We start from the raw sequence: 22,619 nt of genomic DNA, 5'->3' as shown, positions 1-22,619 counted from the left end.
AGATACTTAGTTTTGGCTCAGTCTTTACCATGATAATCACTATTGAGGGGTGAGTGCCCCTTTAATCCTGGAGACTGTAACATGTGAATTTAATGAAGAGATCCCTGGAGGCCAAAAGCTAATATCCGGCATCTATTTGCCTAATTGTTCTAGAACACTCTGAGCCGAATCCTGTGCCGGGAATTATCATCTTGTGTAAGAAGGAAATCCCCCCCCCCCCAACAGATAAATGATCTAGAATATTCCATGATTGTTCCCTACCAGGACCCTATTGTGTAAAGAGGATTGACTGGGGGGGGAGAGCAGTCCAGGGCTGAGGGGGCAGCACAGGAGGAGTCCTATAGGATAGGTGTCAGCCTCAGGGGAACCATATGGGGGGGGGGGGGGTTATAATTGTCCCAGCAATCAGTAAATGAGCAAAGGGAATGGAAAGTAAATCTGGCAAAGCAACCGGACCAAAGCAGGGACAGATTGATGGCAGCAGGATAAGGCAGTGCGATGGTAACTTAAGGGATCTGGGACAGGATGCTGGGAAAAGGATCAGGCAGTGAGGAAAGACCAGAGCGTGACAGGATAATAGGATCAGGCAGAGAGGAAAGATCAGAGCTCGACAGGATAATAGGATCGGTCAGAGAGGAAAGACCAGAGCGTGACAGGATACTAGGATCAGGCAGAGAGGAAAGATCAGAGCTCGACAGGATAATAGGATCGGTCAGAGAGGAAAGACCAGAGCATGACAGGATACTAGGATCAGGCAGAGAGGAAAGATCAGAGCTCGACAGGATAATAGGATCGGTCAGAGAGGAAAGACCAGAGCGTGACAGGATACTAGGATCAGGCAGAGAGGAAAGATCAGAGCTCGACAGGATAATAGGATCAGGCAGAGAGGAAAGACCAGAGCGTGACAGGATACTAGGATCGGTCAGAGAGGAAAGACCAGAGCGTGACAGGATAATAGGATCAGGCAGAGAGGAAAGACCAGAGCTCGACAGGATAATAGGATCAGGCAGAGAGGAAAGACCAGAGCGCGACAGGATACTAGGATCAGGCAGAGGAGAAAGACCAGAGCGTGACAGGATACTAGGATCAGGCAGAGAGGAAAGACCAGAGCGTGACAGGATACTAGGATCAGGCAGAGAGGAAAGATCAGAGCTCGACAGGATAATAGGATCAGGCAGAGAGGAAAGACCAGAGCTCGACAGGATAATAGGATCAGGCAGAGAGGAAAGACCAGAGCGTGACAGGATAATAGGATCAGGCAGAGAGGAAAGACCAGAGCTCGACAGGATACTAGGATCAGGCAGAGAGGAAAGACCAGAGCTCGACAGGATACTAGGATCAGGCAGAGAGGAAAGACCAGAGCGTGACAGGATACTAGGATCAGGCAGAGAGGAAAGACCAGAGCGTGACAGGATACTAGGATCAGGCAGAGAGGAAAGACCAGAGCGTGACAGGATACTAGGATCAGGCAGAGAGGAAAGACCAGAGCGTGACAGGATACTAGGATCAGGCAGAGAGGAAAGACCAGAGCGTGACAGGATACTAGGATCAGGCAGAGAGGAAAGACCAGAGCGTGACAGGATACTAGGATCAGGCAGAGAGGAAAGACCAGAGCGCGACAGGATAATAGGATCAGGCAGAGAGGAAAGACCAGAGCGTGACAGGATACTAGGATCAGGCAGAGAGGAAAGACCAGAGCGCGACAGGATAATAGGATCAGGCAGAGAGGAAAGACCAGAGCTCGACAGGATACTAGGATCAGGCAGAGAGGAAAGACCAGAGCTCGACAGGATACTAGGATCAGGCAGAGAGGAAAGACCAGAGCGCGACAGGATACTAGGATCAGGCAGAGAGGAAAGACCAGAGCTCGACAGGATACTAGGATCAGGCAGAGAGGAAAGACCAGAGCTCGACAGGATACTAGGATCAGGCAGAGAGGAAAGACCAGAGCGCGACAGGATAATAGGATCAGGCAGAGAGGAAAGACCAGAGCGCGACAGGATAATAGGATCGGTCAGAGAGGAAAGACCAGAGCGTGACAGGATACTAGGATCAGGCAGAGAGGAAAGACCAGAGCGTGACAGGATACTAGGATCAGGCAGAGAGGAAATACCAGAGCTCGATAGGATCAGGCAGAGAGGAAAGAGTGGCCAGGTCCTTGTTCCAGTCATTCTGTTCGGCAGCTCTGCCTTATCCTTTCCCCACCATCCTGTCTGTTTTTTCTCCTGCTACTTTGCCTGATCCTTTTCCTGCCAGCCTAGCCCTGATGCTCTGCCTGATCTTGTTACCATCATCCTGGTATTGCCACTCATCATATTCATGGGATTGCCTGATCATATTCAGGTCATCTTGGTCGTACCTGATCCTTTTCCTATCATCCAGTGTCTGGTCGTGTCGCTCTGCTTGATTCTCCCCACATCATCCTGTTCTGCTCTGGTACCTTATCCCCTGATGTCTAGGGGTAGAGTACACGTTTAACCCATTAAGGACATGCGCCGTAAATGTACAGCGCTGCATAGCATCACCTTGCGCACAGCACCATACATTTGCGGAGTGGCTGTGACACGAGCGCAGGAGCTGCGCTCGCTTCATTCCCGGCAGCTCCCGGCGGCTGTCAGCAGCCACCGACCCGCCGTTAATGGCGGACATCAGCGATCGCGCTTATGTCTGTCATTAACCCCTCAGGTGCCATCTGCGGCAGTTCGGCACTTAATAATGACTGATCTGATCGCCTGCGGTATTGCCACGGGGATCAGCTGAGCTAAGATGGCGGGCGGAGGTCCCCTCACCGGCCTCCATCCGTCTCCCGGGGTCTTCTGCACTGATCTGCCTTCCAGCAGACCAGAGCCGATAATACTGATCAGTACTATGCCCTATGCATAACATTGAACAGTATTAGCAATCTAATGATTGCCATAAATAGACTGGAGACTAAAAAAGTATAAAATAAATGTAAAAAAAAGTTTAAAAAAATGTAAAAAAGCCCCTCCCCCAATAAAGTTTGAAATTACCCCTTTTCCCCATATTAATACAAAAAAAGCGTAAGAAAAGATAATAAACCTTTGGTATCGTTGCCTGCTTAAATGTCGGAACTATAAAAATAAAACGGCGTAAACATAAAAAAATTAAATAAAAAGTCAAAAATTTCAGCTTTTTTGTCACATTAAACTGCAAAAAAAATTGAATAAAAAGCGATCAAAAAGTCACAAGCGTGCTACAAAAACAAACTACAGATCATAGCGCAAAAAATTAGCCCTAACACATCCCTGAATACGGAAAAATAAGAAAGTTACGGGTGGTCAAAGTAGGGCAATTTTAAACATTCTGATTTTGTAAAAAAAAAGTTTGACATTTTTTAGTACAATAATAGAAATGTATGTAACCATGGCGATCATTTTAATCGTATTGACCCAGAGAATAAAGAAAACATGTCACTTTTACCGTAAAGTGTACAGCGCGAAAACAAACACCCACCCCCCCCCCCCCCCCCAAATATGCAAAATTATAAATTTTGTTTAAATTTCCTTACACAAAATTTTTTGGGTGGGGTTTACCATACATTTTAGGGTAAAATGAGTGATGTCATTACAAAGTCTTCTAGGATCTCTGTCTTTTAGGCCTGTCCTTTCTTCTAGGATCTCTGCCCTTATTTTAGGATATCAGTACTTTTTCTAGGATATCTGTCCTTCTGTGAGTTCTTTTCCCTTTTAGCAGATCTCTTCTTTCTCTTGTAGGCTTGTTCTTCCTCCTGAAATCCTGCCCTTCTACAAGGAGCGATGTCTCTTTATAGGAGTTCTTTCTTCTAGGAGTCTGGTCTGTTCTTCTTCTAGGATCTATTTTCTTTCTTCTAGGAGTCTGTTGTTCTTCTAGGATCTCTTTCTTTCTTCTAGGAGTCCGGTCTGTTCTTCTTCCAGGATCTCTTTCTTCTACGAGTCCGGTCTGTTCTTCTTCCAGGATCTCTTTCTTTCTTCTAGGAGTCCAGTCTGTTCTTCTTCTAGGAGTCCGGTCTGTTCTTCTTACAGGAATCCGGTCTGTTGTTCTTCTAGGATCTCTTTCTTTCTTCAAGTAGTCCGGTCTGTTCTTTGAGGACCTCTTTCTTTCTTCTAGGAGTTCTGTCTGTTCTTTTTCTACTATCTCTTTCTTCTAGGAGTCCGGTCTGTTCTTCTAGGATCTCTTTCTTTCTCCTAGGAGTCCGATCTGTCCTTCTACTATGATCTTTCTTTTTTCTAGGAGTCCAGTCTGTTCTTCTTCTAGGATCTCCTTCTTTCTTCTAGAATTCCTGTCTGTTCTTCTTCTAGGAGTCCGGTCTGTCCTCCTTCTAGGATCTCTTTCTTTCTTCTAGGAGTCCGGTCTGTTCTTCTTCTAGTATCTCTGTCTTCTAGTATCTTTCTTTCTTCTATGAGTCCAGTCTGTTTTTCTTCTAGGAGTCCGGTCTGTTCTTCTAGGTCTCTTTCTTTTTTCTAGAATTCCGGCCTGTTCTTCTTCTAGGAGTCCTGTCTGTTCTTCTTCTAGAATCTATTTTCTTCTCCTAGGAGTCTGGTCTGTTCTTCTAGGATCTCTTTCTTTCTTCTAGGAGTCCTGTCTGTTCTTCTAGGATCTCTTTCTTTCTTCTAGGAGTCCTGTCTGTTCTTCTAGGATCTCTTTCTTTCTTCTAGGAGTCCGATCTTTTCTTCTTCTAGGAGTCCTGTCTGTTCTTCTTCTAGTATCTCTTTCCTTCTTCTAGGAGTCCTGTCTGTTCTTCTAGTATCTCTTTCCTTCTTCTAGGAGTCCTGTCTGTTCTTTTAGGATCTCTTTCTTCTAGGAGTCCTGTCTGTTCTTCTTCTAGTATCTCTTTCCTTCTTCTAGGAGTCCTGTCTGTTCTTCTTCTAGTATCTCTTTCCTTCTTCTAGGAGTCCTGTCTGTTCTTCTTCTAGTATCTCTTTCCTTCTTCTAGGAGTCCTGTCTGTTCTTCTTCTAGTATCTCTTTCCTTCTTCTAGGAGTCCTGTCTGTTCTTTTAGGATCTCTTTCTTCTAGGAGTCCTGTCTGTTCTTTTTCTAGGAGTTCTGTCTGTTCTTCTTCTAGGATCCCTTTCTTTCTTCTAGGAGTCTACAGATTAGACATTCTTATAATATGTCAACAAAAGTTAGATTTTATTTCCATCATTTACACTTTCAAAATAACAGAAAACAAAAAAATGGCGTCTGCAAAAGTTTGTGCACCCTGCAGAATTTATAGCATGCACTGCGCCCTTTACAAAGCTGAGACCTGCCAGTGTCATGGATTGTTCTCAATCATCATCTGGGAAGACCAGGTGATGTCAATCTCAAAGGTTTTAAATGCCCAGACTCATCTGACCTTGCCCCAACAATCAGCACCACGGGTTCTTCTAAGCAGTTGTCTAGAAATCTGAAACTGAAAATAGTTGACGCTCACAAAGCTTGAGAAGGCTATAAGAAGATAGCAAAACGTTTTCAGGTGTCAATATCCTCTGTTCGGAATGTAATTATGAAATGGCAGTCATCAGGAACGGTGGAAGTTAAAGAAAGATCTGGAAGACCAAGAACAATATCAGACAGAACAGCTCGCAGGATTGTGAGAAAAACAATTCAAAACCCACGTTTGACTGCACAATCCCTCCAGAAAGATCTGGCAGACACTGGAGTTGTGGTTACACTATTCCATTATAAAGAGATACTTGTACAAATATGGTCTTCATGGAAGAGTCATCAGAAGAAAACCTCTTCTATGTCCTCACCACAAAAATCAGCGTTTGAACTTTGCAAATGAACATATAGACAAGCCTGATGCATTTTGGAAACAAGTTCTGTGGACCGATGAGGTTAAAATTTAACTTTTTGACCGGAATGAGCAAAGGTACGTTTGGAGAAGAAGGGGAACAGAATTTAATGAAAAGAACCTCTGTGGTAGACAACGTCCGTAGGGTGTTTCTTAATTTGTAGATGGCGCAGGAAGGTGCGGGAGCCAGGTCCATTTTTTTTCCCTCGACGCTGCCAAGGCTTTTGACAGCGTTGAGTGGGATTATTTGTGGGGGGTTATGGAGCGTATGGGTTTCAGCCCTAGATTCCTATCCTATGTTAAGATGCTTTATCTGGCCCCCAAGGCACGTCTTAGGGTCAATGGACGGCTCTCTGAGCCGTTTGAGTTGTGTAGGGGCATGCGGCAGGGGTGTCCCTTGTCGCCGCTCTTATTTGCTTTAGCAATAGAGCCCTTAGCTTGCTTAATTAGGTCCTCGGTGGACGTTGTAGGTTTCAGGTATGGTTTTCTGGAGGACATGGTGGCACTCTATGCGGACGATATGCTGCTGTTTCTGGGAGATACTGCTCACTCCCTGGTGCCCATTATGAAGTTGATCTCAGACTTTGGCTCCTTTTCTGGTCTGTTGATCAACTGTTATAAGTCAGTATTAATGCCACTTGATCCGTTACCTCATATCCCACTGTTAACTGAGTCTAACATCCAGGTTGTTACTCAATTCAAGTACTTGGGGATCCAAGTGACTCCCTCGGTACATGACTATGTGCAGTATAATCTGATTCCTCTTCTTGATAAGAGCGCGCAAAAGGTTGCAATCTTGACTAAACTGCCTCTGTCGGTAGTTGGGCGTACTAATTTAGTGAAGATGGTGTTGATGCCTCAGCTCTTATATGCTCTACAAAACTCCCCGGTATGGATTGCGATGGTTTACTTCCACAGAATACAGAGACTGTTTCGGCAGCTTGTTTGGGGGGGGGGGGGGGGGGAAAGCCGGCCAGGATACGGTTAGAAACTTTGCAGAGGAGTAAGTCCTCTGGTGGGCTGGCGCTTCCTAATCCGTGGATATATTACCTGGCTTCCCAATTACACCAGATTAGGGGATGGGCGGGATGGGATACTACTGGTCCAGTGGGTAAACTGTTCATGGCCAAAAATGGTGGGAGGGTTCCATTGCACATTCTAGAAATTGGAGCACTTACTAGGCCTCCGGATGACTCTCCTACCACTAGATTACTATGCAAATTATGGGGGCGGGCCAAGGGTATTCTGGGCTTGGTGGGCTGCACCAAATTTTCTCCTTTATGGCATAACCCAGGGCTACAGGAATTTTTCAACTTTTCAAGATGCTGTGTTTTGGGAGTTGAAGGGGCTGCAGGTTATTGATCAGCTGTGTACAGGTGGGGTAGTTAAGTCGTTTGGGGACCTTCAGACTGAGTTTGGACTGCCTCACTCCGACATGTGTATTAGGTGCAGGGTAGGTCGGGCTCGCTGGAGGTCCAGTCAATCGTCGTTCTGGAGTCGGTGGTTACTAAGAGGGAGTCGGCAGGCATCATCTCCTGGCTCTACCGGGAGCTACTGGGCTCTTATCATGATGGCTTCCCTCTGTTGGTGCGAGGTAAATGGGAAACTGATTTGGGTCCCTAATCGGATGATGACTGGTCTACCGTTCTGGCCCTAACTCCTTCTTTGTCTCTCTCTCTCAGAGGCAAATCGACTGTCTCAGTTGTATCTGTTGCATAGGGTATATAGAACACCAGCACTCCTGCATAGAATTGGTCTAAGATCTGACTCTGCATGCCCTAGGTGCAGTCAATTAAATGCTCATCTAGTCCATATGATGTGGGACTGTCCTCACTTGGTCTCTTTTTGGAGGGAGATGCTACCTCTGATTCATAGGGTGTATGGAATCACCTTGTCTTTAACCCCTAGGGTGTGTGTTCTGGGCCTTATTGGATGTGATTCTGAACCCTCTGGTGTTGAGATTGGGATGTTACGAGTGTTGTACCAGGCAAGAAAGTTGATTGCCCAATACTGGATTAGAGCTAGCCCCCCCCCCCTTTCATTATGGATTTGACTGTCCAGCTGTCGCATATTGTGCGCTTGGAAAAGGGTATATATGAGAAAAGGAAAGCTACTCGTAAATTCCAGGCAGTCTGGGGACCGTGGATGAGTGCCTTTGAGGATCCACCTGACAATTAATAATAGGGTATATCCTCTGACTGAATGGATGTGAGGATGGAGTCGACAGGGAGTTATTGTTCTGCTTGAATGGCGCCTCGTGCATCGTGTCTTGATATCTGTCAGTACTGTCTCTCCTTTGTTACTATCTATGTCTGCGTGACCTCCTATTGCTTTGACTTGGGGTTCATATATTGTCCTAATGTTTTTTATTGCTTTGCTTTATACTAATGGACGGCCTATTTCTTGTTCTTTTTGCAGTCGTTTGGTGGACAAATGGTTGGGGTGTGTGTTTTCAGGGTGGGTGTGAACCTGTCGGGGTGGTGGGTGGGAGGGTGGTTTCTAGGGTGGGTGGGGAACTGTTGGGGTGGTGGGTGGGAGTATGGGTTGAGATGTTTGATGTATGGGTATTTGTTGTTAAAATTGAAAACTGTCTTAATAAAAATATCTGATTTAAAAAAAAAAAAGGAAAAGAACCTCTGTCCAACTGTTAAGCATGGGGTGTGGATCAATCATGCTTTGGGGTTGCATTGCAGCCAGTGGGACAGGGAACATCTCACAAGTAGAAGGAAAAATGGATTCAATAAAATTTCAGCAAATTTTGGATGCTAACTTGATGCAATCTGGGAAAAAGCTGAAGTTAAAGAGAGGATGGCTTCTACAAATGGATAATGATCCTAAACACACCTCGAAATCCACGGGGGATTACATCAAGAGGCGTAAACTGAAGGTTTTGCCATGGCCTTCACCATCTCCTGACCTCAACATAATTGAAAATCTATGGCTAGACCTTAAAAGAGCAGTGCGTGACAGACAGCCCAGAAATCTCAAAGAACTGGAAGACTTTTGTAAGGAAGAATGGGCAAAGATACCTCAAACAAGAATTGAAAGACTCTTGGCTGCTACAAAAAGCGTTTACAAGCTGTGATACTTGCCAAAGGGGGCAGTACAAGATATTAACTCTGCAGGTGGCACAAACTTTTGCAGTAGCCATTTTTTTGTTTTCTGTTATTGTGAAAGTGTAAATGATGGAAATAAAATGTAACTTTTGGTGACATATTATAAGAATGTCTAATCTGTAATTTGAGGCCTTTTGGGGATTTTTCCATCTTTCCTTGGCTTCTTTATGCTCATTAATACAAATATTTACCTGGGGTGCCCAAACTTTTCATCCCCACTGTAGTCTGTTCTTCTAGGAGTCCGGTCTGTTTTTCTAGAAGTCCGGTCTGTTCTTATTCCACAATCTCTTTCTTTCTTCTAGGAGTCCTGTCTGTTCTTCTTCTAGGATCTCTTTCTTTCTTCTAGGAGTCCGGTCTGTTCTTATTCCACAATCTCTTTTTTTCTTCTAGGAGTCCAGTCTGTTCTTCTAGGATCTGTTTCTTTCTGCTAGAAGTTCAGTCTGTTCTTTTTTTGTTTGTTTGTTTTTTTAGCATATTTTTATTGGTTTTCAAGCAACTTTAACAACAGACAGAGAACAATTCAGCAGACCCTCCCCCTCCTCTTCCAACATAGTCATTCCACAGGAACAGTAATACAAAACTGTCACGAATATGCGCAATTGAGGGAAGGGAGGCCCACCCAGAACTACAACACATATAGACAACACCATGCACTCACACACACATCCGAACCTACCCAAGGAACTCTTTCATTCTCAGTAGGACATTCTATGACTGAGAGGTCCCCCGAACTGGAGGATCAGTAGAGATATCCAGCAACAACCATGGAACCCAGACCTTGTCAAATTTTTTCGGACATTTCCTACTAACATAGAGGGAATGATACAACGGGACATATTTATTAACTAGGGCTATCCACCAGGCCAGAGGGGGTGAGGACCCATCCTTCCAGGCCATCACTATAACTTTACGGGCACAAAACAAATGGAAGCGGACCAGAATGCGCCTGTAAGAGCCCGTCACCAACCCATTAATAACCCCCAACAAACATACCTCTGAGGTTAAAACAAAGGGGAATTCTAAGTGGTCCATCAAGAATGTCATAACCGAACAGAAACTTAGAAGGTATATTGGGTATCGCCCCACTGTTTAACAATAATAAGTTAGAGAAAATGTATTTATTAGGTAAACTTGGTACTATTGGTTGTAAAGATAATATAAGGATTAAAGACATTTGGGAGAGTGATAATATAATAGACTGGATAGTATTTAAAGAGAGATTAAAAGAAGGAGGGTGGTTGAATTATAATAGTCTCAAAGAAACTCTTAGGGAATATAAAAGGAACGGAGGAGAGATATATACTATATACATCAGTGTCGGACATCAACATCTATAGATCCCCCAAACAATAGCCTGGAAACGCGTGGAACCGAAATATAAAGAGGATCTAACATCCATCTGAACCAGAACAGAAAGAAGATCTACCTCGCAGCTGGGATCATCATCAGGTTCAGTCTTAAATAATCATGACGCCAACCGTATAATGTGCTAACATGTTGGACTATAATGAATCATGCAGTATTTATAAGGTCATAAAATGGGATCTACTAACTAAACAAGTGTCATTGACCATATACTATAGCATCCAAATACAAAAATACATTTAATTCGAATAGTACCTGTATATCAATATGTGGTAGTATTATGTGACTCTACGATAGCATTCAATATACCTACAAACAATACCACTGTACAAGCACCGACACCTGCCGGGATCACTAAACGTGGACTACTGTATATTTACTATCATCTAATATGGACAATATGATCTATTTGTGGATTCCATATGTATAATAGTTCTGCCTAATATCACAGTATGTCCGTGATCCACAAATGACATCTGAATGTGAATATAGCCCTAATGTACCAGAGGCAAGTTCACCCGTGGACGGTGGAGTATAGTCAATTCAGTAATGTCCAGGCTCTCGGACAGAATGCGTGGTCACTTTGAGTGATTGTATGACGTATATGGATAAAAATAGTCTACAGGCTAGATATGTGCTTATACGTGCTGAGTAGGCATCTATAAGTGTCAGTTATATAATCCACAGTAACTGTTACGCCGAGCGCTCCGGGTCCCCGCTCCTCCCCGGAGCGCTCGCAACATCCTCGCAACTGCAGCGCCCCGGTCAGATCTGCTGACCGGGTGCGCTGCGATACCTCTCCCAGCCGGGAAGCTATTCGCGATGCGGGTGGCGCCCGCTCGCGATGCGCACCCCGGCTCCCGTACCTGACTCGCTCTCCGTCGGTCCTGTCCCGGCGCGCGCGGCCCCGCTCCCTAGGGCGCGCGCGCGCCGGGTCTCTGCGATTTAAAGGGCCACTGCGCCGCTGATTGGCGCAGTTGGCTCAATCAGTGTGTTCACCTGTGCACTCCCTATTTATACCTCACTTCCCCTGCACTCCCTCGCCGGATCTTGTTGCCATTGTGCCAGTGAAAGCGTTTCCTTGTGTGTGTTCCTAGCCTGTGTTCCAGACCTCCTGCCGTTGCCCCTGACTACGATCCTTGCTGCCTGCCCCGACCTTCTGCTACGTCCGACCTTGCTCTTGTCTACTCCCTTGTACCGCGCCTATCTTCAGCAGTCAGAGAGGTTGAGCCGTTGCTAGTGGATACGACCTGGTCACTACCGCCGCTGCAAGACCATCCCGCTTTGCGGCGGGCTCTGGTGAATACCAGTAGCAACTTAGAACCGGTCCACCGACACGGTCCACGCCAATCCCTCTCTGGCACAGAGGATCCACCATCTGCCAGCCGAATCGTGACAGTAACGCTAGAGCTCGGCTGTATACCAACACTTGTGAATAGGCTGTGATCGAACAGAATCGGATTGGAATATTTGGGTAGTGTTGTAGCGACACTGATCAGTGGTATAGATACAAAATTTCTGTACCGCGACCAGCGCCGATTTATATCTAATGAATGTATGGATACGTGGATGCAAGTGACATAGCCACAATACGATGAAAAGCATGTGGTCCATTATGCATAAATAGCCTACACGAATGCTGATATCGCTGTGGATTTGCACACTAACTTAGTATACAATACATGTCGTAAAGTGGTGAAGGCTGCGCAAGCACAAAAACGCGCAATTGCAACTACAAAGCGCACCGCAGTCTGTACTAAGACCTATAAGTTGCAGTGTCTACATTGGAAGGAAGTACATCTGATTGGCTCACGAACATCATCAATATTGCCAGGAGGGATTGGCAAGGACATAATAGAATACATGCTAACATGGAACCATGAGAATTATATATTCTATATCCATATATACTGGAAACAGTCATAGAACAATTTATTTGGGGACCATGATTCACTTGTAGGACACTGCAAAATATCTAGGCGCTCTACGTATAATGTAATTACCAGGTTGAATACTGAGAAATAGAGACACTATCCAAGAGTGCAATTACAAGTGTGAAAGGAAATTCTATATACCGTATTTTTCGTCCTATAGGACGCACCGGCGTATAAGACGCACCCAATTTACAGGTGCAAAATCTAAAAAAAAATAAAGATTTTGTTTGAACCCAATAGTGGTCTTCAACCTGCGGACCTCCAGATGTTGCAAAACTACAACTCCCAGCATGCCCGAACAGCCAACGGCAGTCCGGGCATGCTGGGAGTTGTAGTTTTGCAACATCTGAAGGTCCGCAGGTTGAAGACCACTGCATAGGAGGTAATACTCACGTGTCCCCGCCGCTCCGGACCCGTCACCTCTGCCCTGGATGTCGCTCCATCGCTGTCGCCGTGTCCCCGTCGCTCTGGAACGTCTCTGCTGCCGGCCGGGTATCCTCGCTCTCCGTCGCCGTCATCACGTCGTTACGCACTCCGACGCACGTACGTACGCGATGACGTGATGACAAGGAAGGAGAGCGCTGGCCATACAGGGGATCCCTGAACGGAGAAGACACCGAGGAGGCAGGTAAGGTCCCTCCCGGTGTCCTGTAAGCACTAACCCGGCTATTCAGTCGGGCTATTCGGGACCGCCGCGGTAAAATCGCGGCGGTCCCGAACAGCCCGACTGAACAGCCGGGTTAGTGTCACTTCCCCTTCAGACGCGGCGGTCAGATTTGATCGCCACGTCTGAAGGGTTAATACAGGGCAACACCGCGATCGGTGATGTCCTGTATTAGCCGCGGATCCTGGCAGTTAATGGCCGCAGGGACCGCCGCGATAGGGGTGTATTCGCAGTACAAGACGCACCAACTTTTTCCCCCCAGTTTTGTCTTATACGGCGAAAAATACGGTACTTCACTTTTTACCATACATGCAATATAATGTGTGGACCATCTATGGACATTGTTTGAAGTAACTTATTTGGCACAATGGCGCTGAGTGCTCCTCGTCACTGGTGGCGGTCATTGCATTAATTCATATTTTTCTAAATCTACTATTTTAATAAGGACGAAATAAATTGAAGTTTTAAAAGGTTCCCTATTTTTTCCTATTTCATTTTGAGATATATAATTCATTCCCCATATTAATGAAAAAGATCATATATCAAAAATATACAAATTGTTAATGTGCACCAATAAGGGACTTAAGGTTCATAGGTCTTATAAACAATGGCAGGAGGAGATTGGCTATATGGATAAGACAGGGTGGGATATGCTCTTAAAAAACATCGGACAGGGTACGCCAAATTTAAATCATACGTTTATACAGTTCAATTTAGTCCACAGAATTTATTATACCCCCTTTATTCTTAGAAAAATAGGATTAAGAAATAACAGTAACTGTAGTCGGTGTAGACAGGTCGGGGCTGCGCAGAACTGTCCGAATACTGGAGAGAAGTTTACGAGCGGATTAATAAAGAAACAGGGGTCCTTATTGATTTTTCACCAAAAGTAGCTATATTGGGGGCCAGTATGGAGAATCTTGGGGTAAAAAAGAAAGTATGTATGAGAATGTTTTTTTATGCCAGATAATTAATTGTTAGGAACTGGAAGTCATCAAAAGGCCCCAGTAGTATGGAGTGGTATAGAAACGTGTACATTCGAGTCGTATATCAAGAGAGAGGTAAACTAGGAAGTAGGGGGAGTAATGGGAGGAGCGAGGAAGAGGGAGAAACCCCTTTTTTTTTTTTTTTTTTTTTTTTTTTTTAGTCGTTATTGTTGTTGTTTTGTTTGTAATAGGTTATGGGAGACTGGGAGACGGCCACTTTAACTTTGTGTTGTGCGGGGTTTAGAATTAACTGCAGCATATAGCGCTTTTTTTTCTCTTTTTTTCTATTATATAGATTATCGAAGGTTGGGGTTTGAAATAGACATTGGTCAGATACCCCCGTTTCCCATCACCTAAAGTAAAAAATCTGTGTTGCCTGGGGAGGAGATTGGGGGGGGGGAGAAGAACTAATATTTTTACCTTTTATACTTGTACATCTTAATGTACGGGCACATTCTTTTGGTTACTAAATCTCTCTGGAGCAATGAAAAGGTCCGGGATCTTCGGCGCATACCGTTTAAGGATGACAGGAGCGTATTGCAAAAGGTTTCTTTATTGCCCAATACACTTAAACTCGTTTCGAGGCTTCTTGCCTCTTTTTCAATAAGACATAAAAACATGTATAGTATGCAGCAAGCTTTTAAAATGGAAAAAAAAACACGAAATTCTTGGGTTCCTCCCCGCCCACTTGTGATGTGCACAAACTGGTGACGTAATTTGCATAGTCACCAAGTTACTATTCATTCATCCATTTGTAGTGTAAACATCGTTTTTAAGACAAGAATTGCTCCCAGAATGGAATACTAAAAAGGTACATATAAATCAATGAATGAATTAAAACCGCAATATAGACAACAACTGACAAATAAATGAATGCATATGTATGTATAAAAAAAGAGTATAAAATTAGAAAATAATAAAAGGAGCTAAATTAGAAAACACTATTTCGTTCTGCATTTTAGGCAGAAGTTAGAATGTCGGCACGTGATAATCACTGATGCTCAAGGTAAAAGTATCGCGCCTGTCTATTCATAGTAAGGTACCGTAAAAAGGGATATCGGTTATTCACAAGAATGTGTCTATACACTCCTGTGAATGTATACGGTAGTAATTAGGGTGTAGCGATAATGTTACAGTGTGTCGAGCGTTCAGTGGCAATAGAAGTAGACAGTTTCTGTAATGATAACATGAATGATGATATAAATGGCTAGCCTTACACCATAACGGTGCTAGCTGGTTTCACAGGGGCTGTGTTTAAATTTCATTTAAAATTAAACAACAATGTGACGATATAGGAATTAAGGGTAGATTTATGTTTGCAACAGAATGTCGCTGTGCCTATGAGAGGTTTGGAGATTATGGGTAATTATTTTAGTACCGACCGATGTGCCTACCCATATTATCATTAAGAGTGACTATATGATATAGAGGTAATCAATAACCGATACTTTTTGGTTCAGAAGGTATTTGGTTATCATAAATATTGTACACTATATATAGCTGTGTTTTTGGTCTTACTTGAATATGTTGGTAGCAGAGTTTTTATAGGCAAATGTCAAAGGGAGTGTGTGGGCTGATGGCAAATAGCCCATTAGGCTTGAACTGAGGTAGATATTGTTATGAGTGTATTATATACATATATATATCTCCCTACACATATTATACATTTATATATATATATATATATATATATATATATATATATATGTTCAATGTATTTCATGTATAGTAGAGGGGCTTTGGTTACTAAATAAAACAAGAATGTCATAACCTCCCTCCAAAAGGGCACAACGCAGGAGCAAGTCCACACCGCATGTAAGAAGGTGCCCCTCTCACTCCCACACCTGAAACAGATCTCTGACCCCAAGACCCCCATCTGATGTAGCCTAACTGGAGTATAGTATAAACGGACAATGAACCTGGACTGAATAAGCATATCCCGAGCATTGACTACTGTAAGTAATATGTTTTGACAACCTCCCTCCACATATCCTCCGAAAGACTGGGAACATCCTCAACCCACTTCAACTGCGCCACAGCAAACGGGTCGGGACCCACTGACTGCAGTAAGGCATAACTCTGAGTAAGAGGCCTCGCCAGGTCAGTGGTCCCCAGGAGCAGTTCCAATTCATTAAAGACAGGGGTAACTTCAAGTGAACCAAACTGCGCAGAGACCGCATGTCGCAACTGAAGATACCGAAAGTGGGCATCCTGAGGGACATTAAAACGCTCTCTAACCTCAGCAAATAAAGGGAACACACAGTCCTCTCCAAACAGGTGCATGGCGAATCTGATTCCCTGAGAGCTCCAAAAGCCGGCTGCCTCCAACTACCTTAAGTGCTCCAAATGGGGATTACCCCACAGGGGTGCTTTTGGAGAAATAACCGGCTGAGGGAAGCGCCCAGAAACCACCGACCAGACCGCAGCCACTGTCCTAACAGGTCGGTAAGGAGAGAGAAGGAACATACCTGTACAACGTGTTAGTCAGTGTCTCATAGGAACCCAGGAGAGCCCCCGCCAAAGTCATGAAGACATTGGAAAGGTCCAGGTCGATCCACCAGGCTGCGTACACCAGCTGTGAAGCTAGAAAATTATTATGCATATTAGGGGCGGCCAGTCCCCCCCCCCCCCCCACTACTTAGGCGCCTGGAGCAGAGCCTGTCCCAACGTCGGAGGCTTGTTCTGCCAATAGAAGGATGTCAGAGCCCTGTTAAGTTTGATTAAAAAAAAAAAACCTTTGGGAGGAATAATAGGGGATAAGTGAAGGAGGTAGAGGAATTTGGGTAGAAAGATCATCTTAAAAATGTTAACCCTACCAGCTAAGGACAAGGGCAAGGAGTCCCACGCTCATAAGTGGGTAAGTGTATTATTGAGTAGGGGATCCAAATTAACTCAGAGTTGTTAGGGGACACGTCCACTCCCAGGTATTTAAAGCGGGACATTACCTCTAACCCATTAGGAAGTACAGAGGGCAGAATCCCAGCACGGGACAAGGACATTATGGATGATTTAGCCCAGTTAACCCACAGACCCGAGACCTCCCTAAATCTCTCCAACAGACAAAATAAAGCGTCCAGGGAGTCCCCAACATCAGCCAAGTACACTAAGGTATCGTCTGCATACAAAGATATCTTCTTGGTCAGGGAACCCCTAGTGATCCCCTTAAATTAGTTAGAGGAGCAAACTGCCGCTGCCAGAAGCTCAAAAGCTAAAGCAAATAGAAAGTGTGATAGGGGGCACCACTGCCTAGTGCCCCTGCCCAACTGGAACAACTCGGAGATCTCCAAATTAGTGCGTACACGGGCCCTAGGGGAGTCATACAGCAACTGAACCCATTTCCAAAAAACAGGTCCGAAGCGGAGGGTTTGCATCAGGCACCAAATATAGTGCCACTCAACTGAATCAAAGGCCTTATAAACATCAAGGCTAACCACATAACCAGGGGATCCATCCTCCACTACGGAAATCAACCCAGTCTGGTCAGTGTGAACTACAGAGGAAATGACCCCCTGAAGACTGTTCGCCAGAACTTTCGCTAGAATTTTGATATCCACATTGAGGAGGGAAATGGGGTGATAAGAATCCGGCAGGGTTGGATCCTTACCAGGCTTAGGCAATACTACAATCAGAGCCTCTCTCAAAGAGCCAGGTAGGGCCCCAGACTCAAAGGCCACCGTATATAATTTAAGCAAGATGGGGATCAATTTCTCCTCATTCAGCCTGTACCAGTCCCCCACCAAGCCATCAAGTCCCAGAGTCTTCCCAGAGTTATTCTCTAATAACACATAGGTACGATAATAGAAGCACGATGCAATAGATAACAGTACTTTCACTTTAGACATACGCACCAACCTGTTAAGATACAAGTCTAAATTTCACCACACAAATAATTCTAAGTCCCAAGACATGCGCATTTAAACTTTATTTTCGGAACTGAAGTCCGGTGACATGCACGGCAGACATGGTCGCACTGACATATCGCGAGAATATATGGCCGAACATAGAGAATCATGCTCCATGCGCATGACAAGAAGAACGGAGTGACGTCAGTAGTAAACAAATGCACTGATAGGTGTAGATGTAGGCACGTGATGCACATAAACAAACACCACGATTGGTCAGGAATCTCCGTACATAGAATATCCTGTGACGCTCATACATATAATTGGCCCTAACATCTCGCAAGAAACGAGATGAAAGTGTGTCAATGCATGATTGGTAGATGTGAGGACAGGAAACTGTGACGAGAACGAAGTTATATAAATCCTGACTGGCGTCCGGAGTATCATTAGCCCCATAGCCCTTGACAAAGCTGACCTGCTCAGCGAAACGTTAAGGGGGGGCTATGTTCATGTTTTAATACAGCGGATAGGGATACTTGAATAGTGCAATAGCAACTGGCACAGTAGATGCATATGATATAGTGCAACGTACACCAGCAAAATAAGTGCCAGGAGCACTCAAATAGATAAGAGAGGCAACCCTCTCTATTCCCTCTCTATTCCCTCTCTATTCCCTCTCTATTCCCTCTCTATTCTGACCCATTGATACAGCTGAGAATTTTAAACAGTATGTTTATAGGGTACATGGTTTTAACATGATATATAATAAAGCATAGTAAGGGTTTTCCCTGCAAGGGGGTTACCCCTTAAAGGTTGTTTATGACTCATTACCCTGGAACCTTCAGGGATCTTTTTTGTTGATTATAGCAGGAAGAAACACTCTAACTCCTGACTTATTGCGCTTGGATTTTCCCCTGGAGCCTCCCATGGTGAGACGCAGGCACCCGCTGGACAAGTATGAGCAAGGCAAGGCACCAACAGGGGGAAGCTCAGCCTCAGCTTCCAGAGCACCCTCTCCCTGTAAGATAGCAGAAAGTCCCACCACAAGGAAGGCAGCAGCAGAGGGGACACCCCTGAGGGCAGCATTGCCCTAGCAGACGGGAACACAGTCCAGCACAGAGGTAGTTAAAGGAGCACCAGCAGAGGGCCTATCCACAGCCCACTACAAGTCCCAGCAAGCAGCGAGGGGAAAAACAGATGCTCAGTCCCAGGGCCAGATGTATAAGATATATGGTCCAGGTACTCATAGTCCCAATCAGAGGAGATGCCAGCCCTCAGCCACCTCGTGTCACAAGCAGCCATGAGAGGTGCAGGGCTCCGAGTTCCCTCTCCCTGCAGCACACAGAGCGGGGTTGCCTTGGCCCACGAAGGCCAGTAATGGCGGGCCTCCGTCCAGAGAAACACAGGGACCTCCCGGAACTTCAGGAGCCACCAGGACATCCCAGGGCGGTCCAGTCTGTTCTTCTAGGATCTCTTCCTTTCTACTAGGGGTCCGGTATGTTCTTCTAGGATCTCTGTCTTTCTGCTAGTGTTGCTCGCGAATATTCGCAATTCGAATATTATTCGCGAATATCGCATATTCGCGAATTCGCGAATTTCGCGAATATAGCGCTATATATTCGTAATTACGAATATTCTTTATTTTTTTTTTTATTTTTTTTTTTTATTATTCACAGTACACATCACAGTGATCACCCCTCTCTGCTTCCAGCTTGTGTGGTGTAAAGAAGGCTGTAATACTACTGTGTGAGACTGGCGTGCGAAAATTCGCATATGCGAAAATTAGCATATGCTAATTTTCGCATATGCGAATTTCCACTTATGTTAATTTTCGCATGCGCGTATTTTCGCATGCGCGAAAATAAAACGGGAATATAACAAATATGCGAATATTCGCGAATATATGACGAATATTCGTCCATATATTCGCGAATATTCGCGAATTCGAATATGGCCTATGCCGCTCAACACTACTTTCTGCTAGGTGTTTGGTCTGTTCATCTTCTAGGAGTCCATTCTAGTGTTCTAGGATCTTTTTCTTTCTTCTAGAAGTCCGGTCTTCTCTTCTATTATCTCTTTAATTCTTCTAGGAGTCCTGTCTGTTCTTCTTCTTGGAGTCTGATCTGTTTTTCTAGGAATCCGGTCTGTTCTTCTAGGAATAGGAGTCCTGTCTGTTCTTCTTCTAGTATCTCTTTCTCCTAGTAGTCCGGTCTGGTCTTCTAGGATCTCTTTCTTTCTTCTAGGAGTTCAGTCTGTTCTTCTAGGATCTCTTTCCTTCTTCTAGGAGTCCTGTCTGTTCTTCTAGGATCTCTTTCTTTTATCTAGGAGTCCGGTCTGGTCTTCTAGGATCACTTTCTTTCTTCTAGGAGTCCTGTCTGTTCTTCTGGGATCTCTTTCTTCTAGGAGTTCGGTCTATTCTTCTAGGATCTCTTTGTTTCTTCCAGGAGTCTGATCTGTTCTTCTAGGATCTCTTTCTTTCTTCTAGAAGTCCTGTCTGTTCTTCTTCTAGGAGTCCAGTCTGATCTTCTAGGAGTCCTCTCTTCTCTTCTAGAATATCTTTCTTTCTTCTAGGAGTCCTGTCTCTTCTTCTTCTAGGATCTCTTTCTTCTAGGAGTCCTATTTATTCTTCTTCTAGGATCTCTTTCTTTCTTCTAGGAGTCCGGTCTGGTCTTCTAGAATCTCTTTCTTTCTTCTAGGAGTCCTGTCTCTTCTTCTTCTAGGATCTCTTTCTTCTAGGAGTCCTATTTATTCTTCTTCTAGGATCTCTTTCTTTCTTCTAGGAGTCCGGTCTGGTCTTCTAGAATCTCTTTCTTTCTTCTAGGAGTCCTGTCTCTTCTTCTTCTAGGATCTCTTTCTTCTAGGAGTCCTATTTATTCTTCTTCTAGGATCTCTTTCTTTCTTCTAGGAGTCCGGTCTGGTCTTCTAGAATCTCTTTCTTTCTTCTAGGAGTCCGGTCTGTTCTCATTCTAGGATCTCTTTCTTTCTTCTAGGAGTCCAGTCTGTTCTTCTTCTAGGATCTCTTTGTTTCTTCTGGGAGTCCGATCTGTTCTTCAAGGATCTCTTTCTTTTTTCTAGAAGTCCTGTCTGTTCTTCTTCTAGGATCTCTTTCTTTCTTCTAGGAGTCCAGTCTGTTCTTCTAGGATCTCTTTACTTCTTCTAGGAGTCCTGTCTGTTCTTCTTCCAGGAGTCCGGTCTGTTCTAGGAGTCCTGTCTTTTCTTCTTCGATCTCTTTCTTTCTTCTAGGAGTCAGGTCTGTTCTTCTTCTAGGAGTCCGATCTGTTCTTCTAGGATCTCTTTCTTTCTTCTAGGAGTCCGATCTGTTCTTCTAGGATCTCTTTCTTTCCTTTAGGAGTCCAGTCTATTCTTCTGTAACGGCTACCCAGGTAGAGAGAGGGTATCAGCCTGTTACGATTCGGCAGGCTGGAGGTGGATCCTCTGTGTCAGAGAGGGATTGGCGTGGACCGTGTCGGTGGACCGGTTCTAGGGTTGCTACTGGTATTCACCAGAGCCCGCCGCAAAGCGGGATGTTCTTGCTGCGGCGGTAGCAACCAGGTCGTATCCACCGGCAACGGCTCAACCTCCCTGACTGCTGAGAAGGCGTGGGACAGAAGGACTAGACAGAGGCAAGGTCAGACGTAGCAGAAGGTCGGGGCAGGCGGCAAGGTTCGTAGTCAATGGCAATAGCAGAAGATCTGGAACACAGGCTTTGGACAACACTAAACGCTTTCTCTAGCACAAGGCAACAAGATCCGGCAAGGAAGGGAAGGGAAGTGAGGTTATATGGACAGGTGCACAGGTGGAAGCTAATTAGACTGATTGGGCCAGGCACCAATCATTGGTGCACTGGCCCTTTAAATCTTAGAGAGCTGGCGCGCGCCTTAGAGAGCAGAGCCGCGCGCGCCAGAACGTGACAGCCGGGGACCGGGACGGGTAAGTGGCTTGGGATGTGATTCGCGAGTGGGCGCGTCCCGCTATGCGAATCGCATCCCCGTCGTGAATGTGAGTGCAGCGCTCCCGGTCAGCGGGTCTGACCGGGGCGCTGCAGAGAGGAGAACGCCGTGAGCGCACCGGGGAGGAGCAGGGACCCGGAGCGCTCGGCGTAACACAGCCGTTGATGACGTCCTTTTCCCTGCAAGCTGCTGTGTCAAAGTAAAGCTGGTATAATCCTATTCACGATATCCAGATGGAGAGTCAGGTTTAGCTGTAAAAAGAGCAGAGTAATATTCCCAAATAATCCCCTTTCAAGAACGAGACGAGGCTACGTTTGAATGTCAAGAAGAACTCTTTATTGTGGAACAAGTGTCTTCTTTTATAGGAAGGACATCACAGGGGGAAGGGTCAGTAAAGACAATACAGGTGGAAGGTAGTCTGGGAGATAATCCAATAAAGGCAATACAGGTGACAGTCTGTGAGATAATCCAATAAAGGTAATCCAGGTGACAGGTAGTCTGGGAGATAATCCAACAAAGGTAATCCAGGTGACTGGTAGTCTGTGAGATAATCCAATAAAGGTAATCCAGGTGACAGGTAGTCTGTGAGATAATCCAATAAAGGCAATCCAGGTGACAGGTAGTCTGTGAGATAATCCAATAAAGGCAATACAGGTGACAGGTAGTCTGGGAGATAATCCAACAAAGGTAATCCAGGTGACAGGTAGTCTGTGAGATAATCCAATAAAGGTAATTAGCTCTCCCTATACAGTGCCTTGAGTGCAAAAGGTGTATTGTGCACAGAAAGTGTATGAAAACAGTAAATAAAAGTATTTTAACTCTGAGCTTTATGTCACTGGACAACATAAACTGAGGGGTACAACTCAGGTGGGGCTTGCAGCTTGCCTCCCTCCTCCCATTGCATGTGCTCAGTCACGCTGGAGGGTATCTGGGAGGAAGTTGTGAGTCGACCGAATGCTGCCGTAATTGCCCACTGGCCCCTGTTT

The sequence above is a fragment of the Hyla sarda genome, chromosome 7 (assembly GCF_029499605.1).
Source record: "Hyla sarda isolate aHylSar1 chromosome 7, aHylSar1.hap1, whole genome shotgun sequence".
NCBI lineage: Eukaryota > Metazoa > Chordata > Amphibia > Anura > Hylidae > Hyla > Hyla sarda.
Note: the sequence above shows the minus strand (reverse complement) of the source record.